We start from the raw sequence: 5,799 nt of genomic DNA, 5'->3' as shown, positions 1-5,799 counted from the left end.
ATTATGGTACGTTTGTTTTTCTAAGTTGTAGTCGCACTGCCGGCATATTCTTGTAAAATAGTTTTAAAGTGTAATTAGACATTTTTTCATATTAATCAAAACTATCTTTAAATAATTTCGAATTATCCAATAAATTTGTCGCCAATTGGGAGTTTGTTGCCCTCTGCAACAGATTTAGTCGAATCTGGTGAATATATTTGCTGTACTTTAGTTTTTTGAATATGACCACCTATAAATAATTTGTGTTAATACCGTATTTTTATTTTTTATGATGAAAAGCGTCAATTTTGTTTTATTCATCCAAACGTAACAAATGTTCACAATATCTTCAAGGTATATTATTCAATCTTTCTAGATATAGCTAGTCAATGCACAAATACATTATTTGATATGTTAAAAGAGCTACCATAAACTTTCCTGCTGATTGAACGGATTAAAAACACTTTATTCATCTTATTAAAAGAGCTGTTGTAAGCTTTCCAACTGGTTAAATTTTCCATATCACTTTTGTGTACCTAGAATTTGCACCTAGAATTTAATGTATTTGTGTATTTTTATTTGTCTTCTTCACATTCATTTAAGTAACAACGAAATAAAAAAATCCATTAAATTGATTAGTCCTACGTACTATATACGTAGTATTCTACTGAGTAATCCTCAGTATAAAGGTAGTACTATACGAAGTAGTCCTCAGTATATACATTATATTATACGGAGTAGTCTTCAGTATATACGTAGTACTCTACTGAGTAATCCTTAGTATATAAGTAGTACTATGCGAAGTAGTCCTCAGTATATACATTATATTATACGGAGTAGTCTTCAGTATATACGTAGTACTCTACTGAGTAATCCTCAGTATAGAAGTAGTACTATGCGAAGTAGTCCTCAGTATATACGTAATACTATACGGAGTAGTCCTCAGTATATACGTAGCACTTTTCTGAGTAACCCTCTGAATATGTACGTAGTACTCTATTGAGTAGTCCTCAGTGTATACGTAGTACTCTACTGTCTAGCCCTGTGAATATGTACTTAGTACTCTACTGAGTAGTCCTCAGTGTATACGTAGTACTCTATTGAGTAGTCCTCAGTGTATACGTAGTACTCTACTGTCTAGCCCTGTGAATATGTACTTAGTACTCTACTGAGTAGTCCTCAGTGTATACGCCGTATTCTACTGTACTCTAATTCTGTTATTCTGACACAACGACATTGTACTGTAATATAGATGATAGAATAAAGAGGATGACGTAGATATAGTTTTATTAATATTAATTTATGTTAGATCATGATCCTGATGATGACTCGCAAGGAGAGTCGAAATATAGAGTATAATAAAAAATATTAAACGTTGAATTATTTAACAAAAAAGGGACCTATAGCCAAAATAAAATATATATAAAAACCATTATATAAATTTTATCTATAATATATATTATATGTATGCTTTCCATAGAATATATTCAAAGCTAAAAATTGCAAATAATTTTTGGAAAATATCATAAATTATATGTACGTGACCATATAAATAAATGCAAAAAAGAAATTATTTTTTTTTTGGACTAATATAATCAAATCAAATAAATTGGGTCGTGAACGCCGACGTATCCATATGGAAAGATGCAATGAAATTAGCAACGATAATCGTATGATCAATTTCAAAGTCAAACATTGTGGGCGCGCAGACGAAGCACAAAACTAAAAAACAATGTTAGAATTGAAAAAACACAAAACACAAATAAAAACAAAAAAAACAAAAGAAATCATGTCAACACGTTTTCATTGCTTTCAATTAAAGTGTAAATTTTTGCTTTTTCATGTTTTGTTGTTATCTCTCGTTTTGCCGGTAAAATTTGACAAAAGAAAATTAGGCAAAACCAAACATAAACACACACACAACAAGTCAACACAAAAGCAAGCAATGGAACACTCATTTTTCTGATTGAAAAATATTTACGAAGGAACAGTAAAAATTAAAGAGCATTTCAATAACAGTGCTAAACGAGATAAAGAGAGAGAAAGAGGTGAAATGTTAATGCGAACATCTCTAATGTGTTATGAGTAGAGTTTGTCTAAGCATTGGCTTAGCTATTATATGCCATTTGTAAACGAATGTAACAACAATTTTCATACAACTGCTGCTGTGACGTAACTGTTAAGCATGTGAATTAGTGCTGTTGTGTCGTTGTGTTGTTGTTATGTGTGCGGGTACAAAGCCAGAGAGTTTGAGACGCTTCTGTTGTCTGAGGCAAGCAAGCAATCAAGCAATCAAGCAAGCACTCTTTGGTGTGCTTATGTATGACATAATGCATGTGCCTTACAGCAGTGAGTGCTGTGTTATGTTATTTCATTCGCGGTCTAGCAACGGCGGTGTTAAGCAGTGGAGATTTTTGTACGTACAGTGCGTTGCTGGTGAATTTTGTAAACCACGACGGCGTGTGTTGTTTTAAAACAAAAACAAATTTTATAAACATAATTTTAAATTAAAAATGTTTTATTATTTTTTTAATACAATAATAAATTTATAAAAAAATAAAGTGAAGTTAAATTTTATGTGACGAAACATTTTTCATTCATTGAAATAAACTTGCAAAGCAGTTACGTAAATAAAAAGTATCTTACAAAACAAGTTACGCCCAAGTATATTTAGAATTAGCTAATCAAATTATTGCAAATATACTTTGTATAAATTAAATATTAATTTAAAATTGTTTCTGAAAGCTGACAAAACATCTTAAAGTGTTTTTTCAAAGAAATTTAATGGATAAATTGGAGGTATGTGAAAATTATGCAAGCAGCTGTTGAAACTTTAAAATTCTAACTGTGTTCAGAGCAGAGCAGCGGCGTCATAAACACAAACGGTAGTTAAATTTTGCATAAATAAGAACTGGTTTTTATTTGAAATAAATATAGCTTAAATCGCAATAAAAAAAATTAATTTTAAAAGCAAAAATAAATGCTAAATTCTCAAATAAAAAATCAAATTCAAATTCGAAATGTTGTGTTGCGGTGTTACGACATCAAAAATCGCATTGACAGACCGTTTTCCTCTTCGCAAAGCAAAGTAAAGCAAAGCAAAGCAAAGCACAACGGAAAACGCAAATGTTTTCAGTTTGGTTTTATAATCAGTAAATGAGTTTGGTGTGAGTGCGAGTGCGAGAGTGTATTTTGTCTGTTCGTTATTAATGTGTAGAACATATATATAAAGAGTGTGAAAGAGTATGAGCAATAGCGTATGTTAACTTTTCTGTTAGTTAAAGAGTGTTATTTTTTTTTATTGTGCTCTTTTAACATTTTTACAATGAATAAAGCATTTTAAAGAAATTATTTGCTGCTTTCTTTGAAATTCAGAAATTTCAATAGAAATTAATTGTGTTTACAAAAGGCAGAACTGCAATAACAAATAACAATTCGAAAACATTCTTTATTAATTAAATAAAGCTGGGGAAAAAACGCTTACGTGTTGTTATATTTTTAATGCATTACTAAGTCAGAAATTTTTTTTTTATTTTTTATTATAGAAAAAAAAACTTTTTCTTATGCAAAATCGTAAAATGCATTAAATACTTAAAAAAAAATACAAGTTTAAAAATGCTTTAATGAAATAAGCAGCTGCGTTAATGCACCACCTTTTAAAATGCTTTAATGAAGCACTTGCGTCAATGTAACAACTTATAAAATGCTTTAATGAAGCAAGCACCTGCGTCAATGCCTGTTAACAGTTAACAGACAATTAATAATTGCGTAAAGTATAAAGTGTAAATTGTGTGCTTTTTTCGCACAGTAATTACACGACAATTATTTTTAATGCAGTGTTAAGCCCTTTGGAGACTTAATTTAAGCTTAACATTTAAATTATATAAGTTCGTGTTATATTTAGTTATGAATGTAACAGCTTACATTGTTCAGTTCAGTTTGGAGTTTGTGCATAAAAACATGAATTTGGTCGGTGATATAAAAAGTATTCGTCGTTTTTTGATACATTTTTTTGAAAATTTTCTTCATAGAAAAAACTTTTGATAAAGTTTATATTGGCCATTATTTTTTATGACCTACTGCAATTTTTTGGATAAATTATAAATGAATTTTAATCAAGTATATGTCGGCCCTTATTATTCATGAATTTTAGCATTCTTTGGGGAGTTTTATAATTCTATCGGTCTAGAAATTTTGAGGTTTAATGGCAAAAAACTTAATCCAGTGATTTTCAAGTGGTTTTTAGTCTATAGAAATCGAAGCTTAACCAAGCTGGTCTTTAGTCAGTTAACTTTTTACCATTAAGAGAGTTCTGTAGAGACCGAAGCTTAACCAAGTGATTTTCAGCTGGTCTTTAGTCGGTTAATTTTTTGGCATTAAGAGAATTCTGTAGTGACCAAAGCTAATGGTAGTCAGATTATGAAAGGTTCAGTTATACAATGACTGCATCAAAACATGTCATCTGAATTCCGTCAATTTACTTCTACATCTTTGTGATGTGTGTAATCCGGCATTAGTATAATGGAACACAGTTTTTTTTCTGTTGGTTAATTGTGGTCGATTTTCCTTGATTGTTTCATTCAACCAGTCAAGTTGTGAACAATAGCAGACCAAATAAACTATTGTATCAAGATAGAGGCTCGTAATAGATAATTCCCTTTCGGTCCAACCAAACACTTAGTATAACCTTGTTTATTGCCAAACTAGCTTTGAATTCGTTTGTGTAGGGTAACAGGCTTTAGAACATGATCGGTTGCATTTGATATTCTCCTATTTAATCCTATCTATTTATTTATATTAAGTAATGATTTACTTTAAAAGCAGTTCGATTTCGCTGGCCTTTCAATAGCCTTAATGGTAATTCAGTCAATCAAAATTTTTGGTGTTAATAAATGTAGTGCTGAAATATCGAGTATCCTGCTTTTTTCAAAACGATTCCAAACTGTCATGTGGCTAATATTTAGTGCCTCTGCGATTTCCTGGTAGCTTGCTGTTTTGCTCAATTTTATTATAATACTTATACAGGGTTTAAAAATGTCTAATATCCAAACTTAATATTTGATTTAGACCTTTTGTCATGCATACAATTAATTTGAACTTTTTTGACACGATCTCGCCAATTTGACAAATTTCAAAATCAGCCTTAGTCTTCAAGTCGTGTTTATATATACATCCTGATTATAGAAATATCAATGCCCTAATATAAAAATTACTTACATTTTTCCTAAAATGGAAAATTTTAAACAAGTTAAAATATATCTCTGCGTTTGGAACCTGTTTAAAAACTAAACTATTTCAATTTCCAATAACAATATTATTGTATTAATCGTAATGTAGATAAAATATGCCCTAGAGCTGAGATTAAAATACATATCTATAGTATCTAACGCATTCTTGGAATGAATATGTTTTTATCAAGTACGCATATTCTGTAATGTAATCAATTTTTTGGATCACAGTAATTGATTATTCTTAAGAAGGTGTTTAATCGCAAGTACATATCAAGATAATATTAAATAATAAAATATTAAAAATAAATTTCTTAATTTTATTGTAATTACCATTGGGTTTTTAATTAATTTATGAATGAAAAATGAATAATAATTTCTCATAAAATTGCTATTTAATTTTAACAAAGTACTAGTACTTGTGTATAGTAACCACTATAAATGTGGTTGTTATATACAATATATTTAATGTGTTTAGACATACAATACATACTTATGTACATATATATATATATATATTATACATTGTGACCGAAAAGTTTCCGGAAATTTTAAATAAAACGCAAAATTCTTAATCTTCATCAATATTTAT

The 5,799-nt window shown here is 29.4% G+C and overlaps 1 protein-coding gene across 1 annotated transcript in view; it reads right to left on the bottom strand.

Moving 5' to 3' along the window:
* LOC119678584 (sensory neuron membrane protein 2-like) overlaps positions 1–5,799 on the bottom strand; it is a 14,978-nt gene that overhangs the window by 9,014 nt on the left and 165 nt on the right. The window lies entirely within an intron of this gene.

The sequence above is a fragment of the Teleopsis dalmanni genome, chromosome 1 (assembly GCF_002237135.1).
Source record: "Teleopsis dalmanni isolate 2A chromosome 1, ASM223713v2, whole genome shotgun sequence".
In the NCBI taxonomy this organism is placed as follows: Eukaryota; Metazoa; Arthropoda; class Insecta; order Diptera; family Diopsidae; genus Teleopsis; species Teleopsis dalmanni.
The sequence above is the reverse complement of the archived record's forward strand: the minus strand, read 5'-3'. Positions and strand labels throughout refer to the sequence as shown.